At 35.5% G+C, this 15,124-nt stretch overlaps 1 long non-coding RNA gene across 1 annotated transcript in view; it reads left to right on the top strand.

Annotated features, from left to right (window-relative positions):
* LOC138685330 (uncharacterized) overlaps positions 1-15,124 on the top strand; it is a 63,229-nt gene that overhangs the window by 10,260 nt on the left and 37,845 nt on the right. The window contains exon 2 of the long non-coding RNA XR_011324564.1: positions 10,676-10,835. This is a non-coding gene — a long non-coding RNA (uncharacterized lncRNA). The remainder of the gene's footprint in view (positions 1-10,675; positions 10,836-15,124) is intronic.

Below are 15,124 nucleotides of genomic sequence, written 5' to 3'. Positions count from 1 at the left end.
TGAAGAAGCACAGGGTTTCTGGAAGTTCCAGGAGAACCAGAGCCAATATAATGGGAAAACACTGAGAACATGGCAATTTGAGCACTGAGGTTTGTAGTTCATCTTAACATTCCTGCACGTGGCAAGATATAAAACCTATATTCACAAATCCCCGCATAGCAAAACTATCAAGTGTCACCTGGCCTAAAGCTGCTTAAGGAATTTAAGAGACCTGCAGATCATTAGCCAGTTGAATCTAGGTTCATGGCTAGCATTTGCTGCTGTATTTAGTTTTAATAAGGCACAGACAAGAAGAATATATTACTCTCCTTCCCTTTTTTTGGTTAGATGGAAGAGACAGCATTCCCTGTGTAGTTTCAACTTTCACAAATGCCACAGTCTTGTCAACATGTTGCACTGCTTTAAGTTACCTAACAGCTGTTTTTGCTTTTCCTCCAATCACTTAAAATCTTCACAAAATGATACCCCTTTTAGTAGGCTGTCCTTCATGATTGATTCCCGTAGACTTCCATTTCCTTTTTAGCTGTCTTTTAAAACAGCTCCTAAGTAGAAGGTGGGAAAAATGTTGTAGGCATTATTTTCTTGATTAGGTCATTAGACTCTATGAAGTAAAGTGTCCTTCATGAAATCCAGCAAAAGATAGGCAGAAAAGTAACAGAACTCTTCTCTGAAACCTGTTAGGGAAAGTATTGCCCTTTTTTGCTAACTATGTTGCCACAGGGCACAGGATTACAATTATTTTAAAGCCATCCTTCCATTTAGATAAGTAATCAACTCAATGGAATCAGCTTTATAGAGCTGGTAAACTAAATCTAGTCACACATGTAAGCTTTATGAAATGAGAAAACATCTGCTACACTGATGCACCAGCACCTTACTTATTTAAAATGAAAAAAAAAAAAAAAATTGTGAACTTTACATACCATGAATACAAATTAAAATTATAAAAGCTGGAAATCTTTAAAGTTTAAAAAAATTGTGCAGGTAGCGTTTTCTGAAAAATTCTGCCTAATGCTGTCAATTTAAGGAAGAAATTACTTCAACTTGTAACAGCAACTTGTTAAATTAGTTGGCCAGTTAAAGGAGCCTCCGAAATTGGATGCTTAATTAAATGCTAAGTTTAATAATTCTGACAGCATTATGGTATCTGGCACAGATATTTTGGTTTTGACCTATGTTACATGACACTACAACTGTAAATACTTTTTCTGCACAGAGGTTATGGTAAACTTAACGGTATACATACATGACTGCTAAAAGCAGCAAGTGAAATGCATAAAGGCTTTAATTCCTTGTAAAGTCTGAATTTTAAACTTTACATGGATCTGCAAACTGTAGACAAACACTAAGTTAAAGGAAATGCTGATTTGATATTTTCATTGTGATGAATAAATATAGGTACTTGCACTGGACAAATGCAGCCCTTGTTGTTATCAAAATGAATGCTAATGATATTCTTGAGCAAGTACAGTGTCTGTAATAACAGCAGAGTTTTCCCTTCAGTAAATGTAGCTTTAACTGGGTTTCAGATGCACCTGTAATTCATCCTGTATAATCTAGTAATTGCCAACAACAGAGAATAGAAGACAAACCAATTGGCACAGCAGCTTTACAGCTAAGGAGGAACAACATGTAGTGGTAAGAATGCAGTACTGAAAACCAGGTCTCCAGCCGAGTTCTCCCTTATTGGTTTCTGCTTGTTGTGTTGCCTCCTTGCTTGCTATGCAGTCTGACACAAGTCTTCCCAGCCAAGGTTTCCATCAACACATATTGACTGAGTACCTACCAATGGGCACAAAACAGGGAAGGTGCACTCCCATTGATACTGAGGAAGCAAAATATCTGCCTTAACTTTTCTCTGAGCTGAAATTGTCACTAGACAAGTGCAGCCGTGTTCTGTGTTTCATCAAGTGGGGACAAGAATCGAGATGATTGTCTGACATATCTTTTCTTTTGTGTCCTCAAGTCTTATTTTAGTGGTGCAGGGACTGGCTTTTCCTGGAAACAACCACAGCTTCTATGGGAATGATTTAGCCTACAAACTATAGAACCATGGTTTCTGTCCTGAAACTGGGGACTCAGCAGGTTTGTCCTGAGAAGCTTTAGGTAATATGAAGTTGATTCCATTAGACTTGGACTTCTGTCTTCTCATGAATTAGCAAAAGATATTTTAAACTGGAATATGTAACTTTGAAACCAAGAAAAAAAATGTCTCCCATCATGGGCGACTCATGGAAATGTGTATGGAAAAAGAAGAAGACTCTAAAAAAAAGTATGATATCACAATTGGTTGTGTTTTTTCTTTTTTTTTTCCTTATAAAAGTCAGAAAACAGTTTAAAGAGAAAATAATTGGTAACAATATTATCCAGGTTTCATTTGACACTACACAGTAATGAAGTCAAAGAGTGTAAGGTAGTTAGTCAAAAAAGCCAGAGTCGAAAAGAAAACAAGGATGTAAAAGAGCTTGTAAAAGAGCTCCACTAGCCAAAAACTGATAGGTAGGATTTTTTGGCAATTGTCCAAATTACATAAAGAACACGCATAGCACAGTGTAGCTAAAGTCAATCTGGGCTCAAAAATTTGAATGTCTTGCTCCTTAGAAATGAAAATTCAAAGGATTTTGTGTGTATGTGTGTGTGTGTGGTTAAGCTGACTTCAGTAAGAGATGTCTTGGTCTGGCATAATTACAGATATGTAAGAAAATGAATATAAGACATTATTGCATTGATCTTATTTTTAATGTGGGTGAGTATCCTCCTTTTATATGGATACTGCCTTATGGTTTTCCAGTTTTGCTTCCAAGGTTCCATGAAGAAAACAGATGTGTCTGTTCTAAGTCATGTAAACTACCCAAAAGCATCCTGCCAAACATGAAAAAATAAAGGCTGCTGTTCTTGGTGTTACTTGTCAGTTACAATATTAGTCTTGGGATTTCAGCTTGTCAGAAATCCAGTTCTTTGGTGCTACAAAAGAATGAAAAGATGGCATTTTGCTGCTGTGGAATGGTAATAATGATACGTACAATGGAATCTCAAGTCCCACTTCTTGGATAAGTTTTGCCTCAGGAGAACTTGAAAATTACTTGACAAGAACAAATAATGGTAAAAATGAAGTGCTTTTCAGTGAAGTTGGCAATGCTTTGACGTAAATCTTTTTTGATACACAGAAGTAGGGGAACACATGAAAGAATTTCAATCCAATACTAAGAAAGAAGTTCACTCAGTGCAGTTTTCACTACTAGCACCTTAGGACTAGTACTAGTTACTTAGACAATCTTCACAAAGTTCATGACAGTTATTTTTTTCTGGGAATGATTGCAGATCTTTTAAGGAAAGAAAAAGAAAAGAAAAGAGAAAAGAAAAGAGAAAAGAAAAGAAAAAAGAAAAGAAAAAAGAAAAGAAAAAAGAAAAGAAAAGAAAAAAGAAAAGAAAAGAAAAAAGAAAAGAAAGAAAGAAGAAAACTATATGTGGGATGGACTGTCTCAAATATTTAAAGCTAGATATGTTACATAAGATGCAAACTAAGAAGAATGAAGGTTTCTGACATCTCATATACATTTTTGTACACAAGTCTGTGATTTCCATGTGGAGGTTTAGAAAGGTTTGATCTTTAGTCTTCCAGAGTTTGAATTAATGTCCTTTATTTAATTTGGTTTGGGTGAGGAGTTAGAGGTTTCCCCAGAATGCAGAGATATTCCAACAGTCTTGCCAAGGTATCAGAGCATATGTTTCAGCATGTCTAAAACTAAACTGAATATATAATAAACATAATAAAGAAATAGAATTTGGTGATTAAATGTAGAAGTAAATGTAATTAGGGAAGACCTTGAAAGGGTCCAGACTAAGTGACTTTTAGGGTTTTTCCCCAAGTTGAATTTCTATGTTTCTGTTAGTACAAAACTTTGAAAGAATAAGTTTCTAAGTCTCATCACCTTGTCATGATTTTAAAATAGAGTCCATGGTAAAAAAATGGAATTGGATTTCAGACCTTGAACAAGGCACAGATACATGCCTTACTACTGCCATCTTACTTGAGCTTTCCTCATTTATCTTCCACCATTTTGAAAGAACATATTGAGCACTTCCTGGGGAGTGCTGAGCACCTGGACTGCCCCCAAACCAGGACTCAATATACCATAGTAGCATAAGGCACCAGTTTCTTGCTAGAAGTGCTCAGGTCTATCAAGATCAGGGGCTGCTTTGTCCTTCTGAAAGAACTTGATTCTATGTAGTGTTAAAAATTAGATTTCAACTTGAGGAAGAAAAAGGAATATGGTAATGCTAAAGAGTTTGGTTAATAAAGGTTAATAACATTGCTAGAACAGTCAAAAACTTTTGCAAGGCATTCAACTAAATACTGAAAAAAGAAAAAAAAAAAATCAAACAGTAACAGATTGTTCTGTGAGTACCACAATTAAGGAAGCTTGGTTTTCTGTGGACTTATACATTCATAGATACTCTTAACTCAATACCTCAGGCTCCTACCTACATCTTACATCACATCATTTCTCACAACACTTTCTATAGCCTATAGAGCTGTGCCATTAATGTATTTTCTATGTCTCTGCTTCTGTCCTGGATATCTTCTGGCTGTTTTTTCCTAAAAGATATGTCTTAGTTCAGAGAAGAATTTGGCCAGTCAGAGAAATTCTCTGTCCTGCATTGTTAACAAAGTAAGACTAGATGATCATAATAGTCTATCTGAATCTTAGAAACTTCTCAATTGATGAGTTTGCTCACTAAAATATGCCATTCTTCCAATCAGATCAATTGTAACTGTGAAAGAAACTAAAAGTGATTAGTAAGAAACCAGAAACATTTAAGAGAGGGAAATTATCTTTTAATAATAATAAAAAATAATCTATTTTACTCACACACACTATAGAATAATATAGAAACTTTGCTGTTGGAACTGTAAGGAACTACTGAATCCTAAAATTATCTGAAGAAATATTTGCAAATGTAAAATCCTCAGAAAAAAACAATTTCTAAGGAAGGAAGTTAGGAAGAAGAAGCACAGAAGAGACATATTAATAAACACAAATACAGAAAGTACTGTTTTCAGATACTCATGAAGAAAACTAAACCAACAAATGAGCCACATTTAATTTTAAAACATGATAGCTCAATGTGAACAAAAATACTTCTGCACTTGAAAAAAAAGAAATTAAACATAATTATAGCAAAACTACCATTTCTTACCTTGAAATATTTTCAGGAGAAGAAATAGTGGATTTATGTAGATATAAATTCAGATGCTAAGAAGGAAAAAAAGACATTAAACTAGTAAAAGCCAGTAAAGAAAACACTTTTCCAGAAAATGCCTCAAAGTAAATCAGTTACTGAATTTATGCCATACATGATCAATAGTTATTTAAAATAAAATAAATTATATATATAAGAAGTATTAATGGATGTTTACTAATGCACTGTCTTCTAATTTGATGGTGTGACAGAAAACCACAAAACAATCAGTGAAAAGTAGGCAGACTACAAATGTATTCTCTGCTGAGAGAGAGCAATTAAGAACATACTTAAATTTATACTGATTCAGAGATTCAGAGGATAAAATCCTGGATGCACTGAAGTTGGTGGCAAGTTGCTATTGATTTCAATGGAGCAAGGATTGATCATTTGTTCTAAAATCTTCATGGCACCAGAGGCATTATTATTAACATTAAATTTAATCTTTTGCATAACATAGCGATGGAATTTAAAGAGAGTAAAAACCTTAAAAACACAGAGAAAGATAGAGTGCTTCCCTCTGACAGTTTATAGCTCTATTTTTGATGAAACAGCAATTGAAAGCAATAAAAAACAGGGGAAATAAAGAGAACAATAATAAACCCAGCTGTTATGGCAGTGTGCATAGCTTCAGGTTTGTATCCTTTAAAGGAATTTAAAAATATATAAAAATAAATAACAATTCCACAAATACACAACTATATATTTATGAAAAAATACTTCCTTAGTAAGTATTAGAGAATGAAGAAAGAATAGGTTTTCAAAATGTATAAAGTCATTGTAGATTATACTGATGACACAGGTGACATGGAGATGAAGTGTAAAGGTGGTTAGAGCAAAGAACAGTCTGTAAGACCTTCCAGCTTCCACTGTCAGTTCTACCATTTGCTTTTTCATGTAGCCTTTTGCATGTGCTCTCCATTTTTTTAACCACTAGAGTCTATTATCACCCTATTTTTTGCTTTTGGTGTGTGGAAATTAAAATTAAATTCTTTAGTTGAAGTTGCAAGATAAATACAAGAAAAGCTTTCATCTTAAAGCTTTTTTTTCTCTGAATGTTCCCTGCCCCACACTCTGTGTAAATCCATAGTCAAAACAAAAGAATGACATATGCAAACCTGAGACACACACAAAAGCAAAGGGTTGGTAGTGAAGTTTCGTATTGTGACCATCAATAACTGCCTTTGATGAATCCCAAATTCATTCACATACTCTGTACGACAGTTAGGAGCAGGATTTGTGTTAAATATTCTATTCATTAATGTGTAATACAACAGTAAATAAAAAAATAGAAAAATACAGATTTATGGAAAATAGATTTCAGTAGCTGAAGTGTGTACTGAAAAAAGTGTGATAGAATGTGGATATAAAAAAGTGTCTTTCGATCAAAACATGGTATTTGATAATACCTGATATAATAATACATGACACATGATGCACTGGGATGTTCTTTGTAGTAATCAATCAGTAACAAAAAGCATTCATTATTTCTCTCTTTTGTAGATACTGGAAAGCGTTTCTAAAAATAAACAAATTTAAAAAAAAATTGCTTTTTTTTTTTAAGTTGTTGAATTCTCTCTGCTTTATTTCTCCAGCATAACATCTTCTTTTTGTTTGGTTAGTGATTTTTGAATTAAACTAATGAAGATGATCTTCATAACTTGGAATGAACCACAGTGCTTCTTGGTAGGGCCAGTGGTATTTTGTTTACAACTATCATAATTTATTGCCAAAAGCCATTGGAAGCTAAATTCAGAACTTCTGAAATGTTATGTACAATTTGTTCAGCATGCAGGCAAAGAAAATTTTCTTAGACATCAAGTAACTTAAAGAAGAGTTTTCACTAGATACAGCTACGTACTATAAAACTGAATGTCCAAAAAGCTCCCTTCTTTGTTTATTGGAACAAGAGGTACTGCTGAGTCAGGTAGTATCTTTAAAGAACAAGGTGTATTCTTCTATGTAAGCAAAGAACACCAGTAAATTTCTGAGTTATAAAAATGGTTTTGAAGAGAAATCATATCACTTTATTCAACTAAAGCAAGGACCTGTACATTCTATGATCAGTCAGAGACTGACTAAAACCAAAGTATTACCATAAAACGAGAGGACTATTTTGTACAGATCAAATGTCTGAACATTTTCCTTAATGCACAAATAATTCCACTTACTTTACTGAACTCCTCTTTTTTACCATCCAGTATAATTTCATCCCTAGGAAGCTTAAGGACTTCATGTAAACACCCTGATCCCTTCATGATGAATTTCTGGTTCTGTTTGTTCTAAAATACTTGGTAGTTCCCAGTCAGTGATGAAGCAGAGAGAAGCAAACACATAAACAAAGAAAAAAATCAAAGGGATGTCACACAGTTTGTTTTAGGCAAATGCCATTGGCTCAGGCAGAAAAATAATTGTGAGTGTTCTTACAAAAACAAATGATAAAATGCTTAAGCAGACCCCTATAACTGTGTTTCTTACACAGAAACTGTTCTGAATAAAAAGCAAAATCAACACAACATCAGTTCATGTAGGTACTCCTTGTGATTAATCGACATTCTATATTTTGTTTTACTTTTAAACAAATCACCCAAGATGGTTAAAGAACAGCCTTGCGGATTCTGTTTCTCTGCCTTCTCAGAAGCAGTTCAGAAGACAGACTAGACACTAAAACAAGCCAGGTTTTTACTGACCTACTCCTTCTCTATATCAAGCCATGTTAGGAAGCAACTCTAAGCACAAGTAAAGTAAAAGTACTTCCACATTAAAAGGTTCTTTTGTTATAACTGTGGCTAACTCAATTCTGTTATAAAGTGGCTATTTATAATGTGTGTAAGCAAAATAACACAGCAGGATGTGGGTTATTGGGAGATAACCACATGCCCAGTGGCTTTCCTTTTATATCCATAAATATTCATTTAAGATGATCCTTTCTCATTGAAGTCGGTGACAAAACTCTCACTCAGTTCAGTGGGAGCAGACTTAGACCTTAGTGCAAGAAACATACAAGCTGCTATCTTCTTCTGGTTATAGAAACCTCATGGAAACCTATGGGATTCTTAAGAAAACCCAGGACCAAAGTACACAGATTGAAGTGATTTAGTTTTTACTAATAGGATGGGAAGTTCTTCCTAATCATGCTTGAGCTGAATGAAAATCAGAGTGTCATCTGTTTGAGACTAATAATATTGCAATACATTATTTTATCTCAGAGTGAAATAAAAGCTGAAATTCCTATTTATTGTGTTGAACAGAATATTTTGAAAAATTCCAGTGCAGAAATAAGGAAATACTTAATTTCAGCATTTTCACAACTGAAATATTTTTATATGGCCAAACTGAAGTGTTTTGCTTAACACACAGGTCATGTATCTTTGATGAAGCACCATCCATCTCATTTGAAAAGATAGTTTGGCCAAGAAACACTAGCCCACAAGAGAGTACATGGGTATGAGACATATATAGCAAAGCAGCTGCAGACGGATATGCATTTCAGTATGTGCTGACTGAAAATGAAACATTTCAGATTAGTTCAGCAAACCAGAATATTTGGTTTCATAGTCAGCCAACTGGAAAGAATCTATTTCTTTCCTTGGTTTTCCTGATGGGAAAATGGAGGGAATTACACAAAAGCTTTTTCCTGTGCAAAAAAAAAAAGAAGATACTGCAACACTGTATTTTCTATAAGGAGAAAAAGAAAGGCCCAAAACATTTTACTATAAAGTCCTCAACTAACTCTAAGGTATATGAAACCCCATGATAGTCGAGCAGGCCAGACCTTTTCAAATAGGACCCAAAAGAAATTGCTTCTTGACTGTTGCTTAAAAGTTTTCACCAGGCTAACAAAGATGCAAGGTTGTTTTTATTTCATGGTTTCTTTTTTTGTATGTGAGCGAGATGAAATATGCCAGGATCTCCTTTTTAATGGCCAAGAATTTTGATGAAATGAAAAACTAGAAAAGTTTGGAATTAATTAGCACTTTTTTTAGAGGTGTTAGATAGTCAGTCACGACTTGGAGACCCTTCTGTGGTAAGAGATCCTAGAGTAATTTTTTTCAGGTAATTAGTAGACAATATAGCAAAAGTTTGCACTTCCATGACTACTGTTTTGACTAATTTATCTGAACAGTGGCTAACAAAAGAATTTGTGTCCCAAGGATTGTAAAACTACTGGCAACAACTAGCATCATCATATTGGCTGCATTATTTGGTTTCTTAAATGCTATCTAAATCTTAGCTCTTTTTTTTTCTTAATCAAACTCTTTTCTCCTTCCTATACCTCTTCATTACAAACACCTAAAAAGAATTGAGTTGATCATTTGAAAGTATGAGGGAAGAATGAAAAATATCAAAACAATCAGAGATTTGCAGCCACCAAAATTTTCAGGCACTTGTATAGTTGGACTGCACTGCCTCTATTAAATTCCATTAGAATTCATTGACCATGTCTGTGCATCCTGGAAGTATAAGGCTGCCACATTGTTAGGGGTTTCTTTAGCAGAAAGTGTTATATATGAATTTTGTTTGTACACTTGTGTGAGAGATTGCTGCTTAAGAGCAGTGTGTGTGTGTGCCTTTCAAGTGCAGCCTGCAGAAGGTGGATTTCAGCAATAAAAGTCCAAATACATGTGTGTGTATGTGTTTGTGTCTAAATACAAGAAACAGGAGTATCACATTGAAATAATGAAGGATAAATCAAACATCCATGGGTTGTTTTCTTCAACTGCTTTTTTACAATTTATATTCATTTTTCCGGAGGCTGGTTCTGAAGGGTATAAAAGCTGACTACCCAAATAGGTTTATGCAAATGATTGACCCATTTCAATTATGGACGAGGACCCTCATAGAGAATACAAGAAGTACAATAAAAACAAATCAAAAGTCAGAAGTTTTAGGCAATCTCACTGTTAAAGATTATTTGCCAATCTTGGACTGGAATGCTGATGCAATTGTTTAAAAAATCCTTATTCACACAGCTAGAGGACTTCCTAATATAGGAGAATGTTGCCAGGTAAGGTGTAATAGCATTCTGCCCTTTGTTTGCTGTAGTATAAATGATTCAATTAGTAACAGTACTCTTAATAAATCTAGCTATGCCACTTAGTCTAAGGATAAGTATACTACAACTTAGAGCTAGTTTAAAAAGTGCAGAAAAAAACATTTGTCAACATTCTAATAATCTTCCTATGTAATTATGTCAGCTAGTTTTTGCACTCCATTCAAATTGCTTTGTTCTTTGGAAAATGCTACTGGACAAATTATGTTTGATCAGTAAAGAAAATAGGGAAACTGGTATGTGGAAATAACTAGATCAGTCTACCTAGAACAAATTAATGTGAAATTCAAACCAACAGGGAGCAAATCTAATCTCTTAAAAATGTTTTGTAAGCTATTGCAAAGTTATTTCTCATGCCTCTGCACTTCTCTGTTTTAGCCAGAACTGAAATCGGAAATGCCAAAATACTGTGAGAAAGGCTGTTCTTGCACTACAGTTGACCTGAATGAAACAAGGAAGTACTGCAAAATCATGAGACAGGCTGTTTTTAGGAGAACGAAGTCTAATCTCCAGACTGGAGAAGTTTGGATGAGATCAGGTAAACTCTGGAAACTGTTAAACTTCTGGATGTATATATGAACTGACTCATCTTTTACTGACATCCACATTTTGTGGAGATGACTATAAATAAAATAGTTTTACTTTGGGAAAGAAAGGAGGAAACACAACATACTACACAAATCAGAAGTTTGCTTGCATTACCCTTAAAATTAGAAGTGTATCATACATTGAATTGTGACTTAAATAAAGAATATGTCCCTGAAGTCACTGGAGCTGAACTGGTTCAACTGGGATGAGATTTCTGCCATATGCCTTCATGATATGTAGTTAAACTGCAGACATACAGGGCCTTATTCATCCGTGATATAAACTTCCATTCCTTCAATGATATTTCATTAGGAATAAAGTTGATTCACTAATCCTAGCTTGACTCATCTTTCTCTTTAATCGCTGGCTTCTGATGTTGTACTGGCACAGTTCATAATGGCAACTCTGTGTTGAAATGGTGTTTATGGTCATGGTGGCTTAGCCTCTCTCAGCCATATCTGTTGTTTATCTACAAAGCAAAGCCTGACTTGCAAATCTAGTATGGGTACTATGTAATTTAGGGCTTGAAAATGAAAGTTGTGACCTGGTTTTGCCTATTAAAGAAACAGATGTGTTGAAAGTTGGCATGAGTTCTTGCTAAGAAGTGTTAAGCATTTTATGAAGCTTTAACAATTTTTGTATATTTTTCATCAACTTGAAGTATGAAAATGAACAAACACTATGAATAAGGTGTTCTTTTCTTTTTAAACAGCTTATAACTTAATCCTATTTTAATTATTTAAATCAGCAAATGTCTACACTAATTTTCTTAAGCAAAATCATAAACTAAGGTAAATTCTTTTATGTGCATAACCTAGGAAATAGATATAGGAAAATACCTCACACATACTTAGTTTATGAAGTCACAGGGGGTGGGAACTTTCAAGGGACTGGACCGAAATGACAAAAGTCAGGAAATGACCCCTGCGATGGGATTTCAAAGGCAGCAGATTAGAAACAATGTCGTCTTACAGCTTCTGTAACTTTGGAACATACCATCCCAGCATGCAGTTGGAGTAGTGGAACCAGCCACCTGAGCTCTAATGAGCAATAGTTAAGTACAATTCCAAAGAATATGCGTCTGTCCATAAAGAGCAGGGAAACAAAAGTAAGTCACAGCCGACTCAGTGCTCATGCCAGTGCTGAAAGGGAAGTCTTCATCCCACTGGACTAATTCAGGATGCCGAACAGGCGTCCTTGGGGAGTTTTGTTCAGGCAGCGAATCCCATGTCGGTCAGATAGCGTGCTCCAGCCAACCTCGCTGTGGCCAGAGAGTGGTGCGGAAGGGAAGCTGCTCTCCATGCTGAATGGTGTCTTTGTTCACCCTGCCGCAGCAGTTACATTCTGCAGGCCCTGCAGATACAACAGTGGCTGTATGAGAGCGGAATGGAAATGAGATGCTGGCTCTCCCCAAAAAGTTCTGCTTCTTTCCATTAAAACTGCAAAGGAATTCTGGCAACCGAAAAATAACCCTTCCTATCGAGCAATATTTTCCTGCCTCTAAAAGCCAAAGGAGCCAAAAGCACAAAGTGAAGCTAAAATACAGCGTAGATGGGCATAAGTGAACATTTTATAGGTTGGTTACCTTGCAAAACAGAACCCAGGCCTGCTGGTAAATTAAAGGCAAAAATCATACAGTGGCTGCAAACTACCTGCGATCTGTAAATTCACTTAAGTCCTAAATAACAGTAGAATTGCAATGCACCCAGGACTGATCTGTTTGCTAAACAAGTTCTTCAGTATGTTCCAGTTACAAAGGTAAACAGTTTAGCCCTTGATCCATACACCTTTTTCAATCCCTTTCTGGGCCAAAATCCCTGTCTGCTAATAAAGAAGGCTGTCGTTAAATGACCATAGGTTGAGTTCTTCCAAGTTGCGGTAAACTGCCAGCAAACTATGGTAGTCATATTATCTTCTAACTAGAGGTAGGGAGTCTTCTTTTCCTGCTTCTGTTTAGTAGGAATCAGCTTATTAATAGAGAACCCGCTCCTCTGTTTTCATAACTCATTTTAGGAAAGCAACATTGAGAGCTCTTTTTCATAACTGTCTTCTTCCACACAGACCTTGCTTATATTCAAAGTGACATAAAATATCAACACTTCTTTAAAAGTGAGACTTTAGGATAGCCTTGTTAGAGAAACCAGAGCTGTATAGCAAATGTGAAGCAGGAACTATATCATATATTACAACTGAACTATGTTACTACTTGTGGCCTAAGTTGCTTTTCTATTCTATATTATGTAATAAAAGGGCAGTTTGTTTGCAGTAGCAGAGCTATTTGCTATTGTGATCATTGATTTGCTCACCACATAGCTGTGATTTGCTTGATTCTAATGTGTGTATTGTAGTTGTAAGGCTCACAGTAGTTTTTCCAACTCATAGTGGTTCCTACAGCCTGTATGTTTTCTTTTCTAATTTTTTCAGTTAAGAGTACTCACTAAAAAAACCTTACAGTCATGTGGAAAACCTTGCAATTTAATTTTGGAAATGCTTACGTTACTAGCCCTTATTCAAACAAGAAGATCCACTGGTGTAAATAAATACAGGATGCAGGATAGTTAGAACTCTTGCTTTCTAACAGTTCACTCATAGGCCCCAGCTTTGTGCTTGCTCAGGGAAATAAAGGCAAAGTAAAAAAACTCCTATATTCCCCTGCACGGCCTAAGTATTTCATGAGAGCAAGCACAACTACAGCAGCAGTTCCACTTTGCAACCTTTAAGTAGCCATCGACATGTTGATCAGAGCAAAGGCATTCATCACCTTCAGGGAGGTGCTCATCTGCCCGAAATCAGGTCATAAATATTTAACTGTTCATGAGCACAAAATAACTGAAACCATACTATTATGTACCTACAGGAAATACCATTACAGTTAATGCTCTTAGAGGTGGATGGAGCGCTTGAGAGGAAATTTTTCTGACCACTAGACATCAGCATTGTCAGTGAATGTCAATTCAGCATTTGAACCTGTGATGGCAGAATTTCCAATGGAGTTTCTGTGAAGCTTTAAAGCGATAATAAAAAGGAGAGCTTTTCAAAGGTAACTGATATGTTAGACGCCAAGCCTTGAAAATCTGGAACGCAGCAATCACAAATGTAAGTTGAACCAAATCCATTGAGGTAGCTATCGACAGACTGCAATTCAAACGCATATGTTCATGCCCATCCCTGGTAAGTATTAAAGTCCCAAGCTACGTGAATATTGTGACTATACATGGATAGAAGTCGAACTGAAATAACAAAATAAAGAAATGGTAAATATCCATTTTTAAAAGTACATCTAGTCATTCTTTCAACTTGAGAGTAAGTTTGATGCTAAATACTTGTAGCTCCTGAAGACACATAAAGATAAAATACAACCTGAAAGAATAAAGCAAAGCATTCTTCATAAACTGGTGCAATCAGTAATATATTTGTGATAACATCTGCTACACTAACACAGCTAATTTTTGAAAAGTTAAAAGCTTTATTTGCTTATTAACTCGTGAGTGCTTTTCTACACTTGTTATTTACCTAGAGGCTAGAAAAGTAGAACAAAGCCAAGCCTTTATTTGCTTAGCAACCTATCAAGCAATTGCACAGAATTATTTTTAAGTAGGTCCAATGGCAGCTCTTTTGAGCTGCCTGTTGAGTTTTTGTTTACCTTGCTGTTGCAGCAATAATAGCAAGGTGGGGTCTTATTCACTCAGTAGGTAGGACCCTAAAATTCTGAATGCTTCACTGTTTACCAAGTCACCAGACACATGAGTGCTGGGCTGGACCATGTTTACCCAAATCCTGGTCCACTGACAACTAGGTGTGGCTTTATTGGACTGTTACTCATACAGCTTTGACAGAGAAGCTCAATTTCTTAGCTGCAGTGCTTTGAGGAAATTATAGAGCCGTGCAGGGATGAACTAATACTTATTTATGGCAATATGTCTTAATTGGGAATGTTTTGCTTATGGGAACTATATCTGGATGCAATGACCAGAGGCCGGAAATTAACAGGCTGTGACAAAGAAAAAAAAATGTATTTGTGCTAACTTTGCGGGCAGCAGTTAAATAAAGGGAACATCTGTTTATCAAAGGCAATGTGCTGCTTCTAATTAAAGCATCATCTTGCTTGATGCTAAATTAGTAACTAGGGATGCAGATCACACCCTTAAACAGACAAACTTTAAGACTTCTCTCTCCAGTCTGCTATATTGTCAGAGAAAAAAAAAATAATTTCCTGTTTCGTATTTTGAATAGGTGTTG

The sequence above is a fragment of the Haliaeetus albicilla genome, chromosome 5 (genome assembly GCF_947461875.1).
Source record: "Haliaeetus albicilla chromosome 5, bHalAlb1.1, whole genome shotgun sequence".
NCBI classification, from domain to species: domain Eukaryota; kingdom Metazoa; phylum Chordata; class Aves; order Accipitriformes; family Accipitridae; genus Haliaeetus; species Haliaeetus albicilla.
This window is presented reverse-complemented; position numbering and strand designations above follow the sequence as displayed.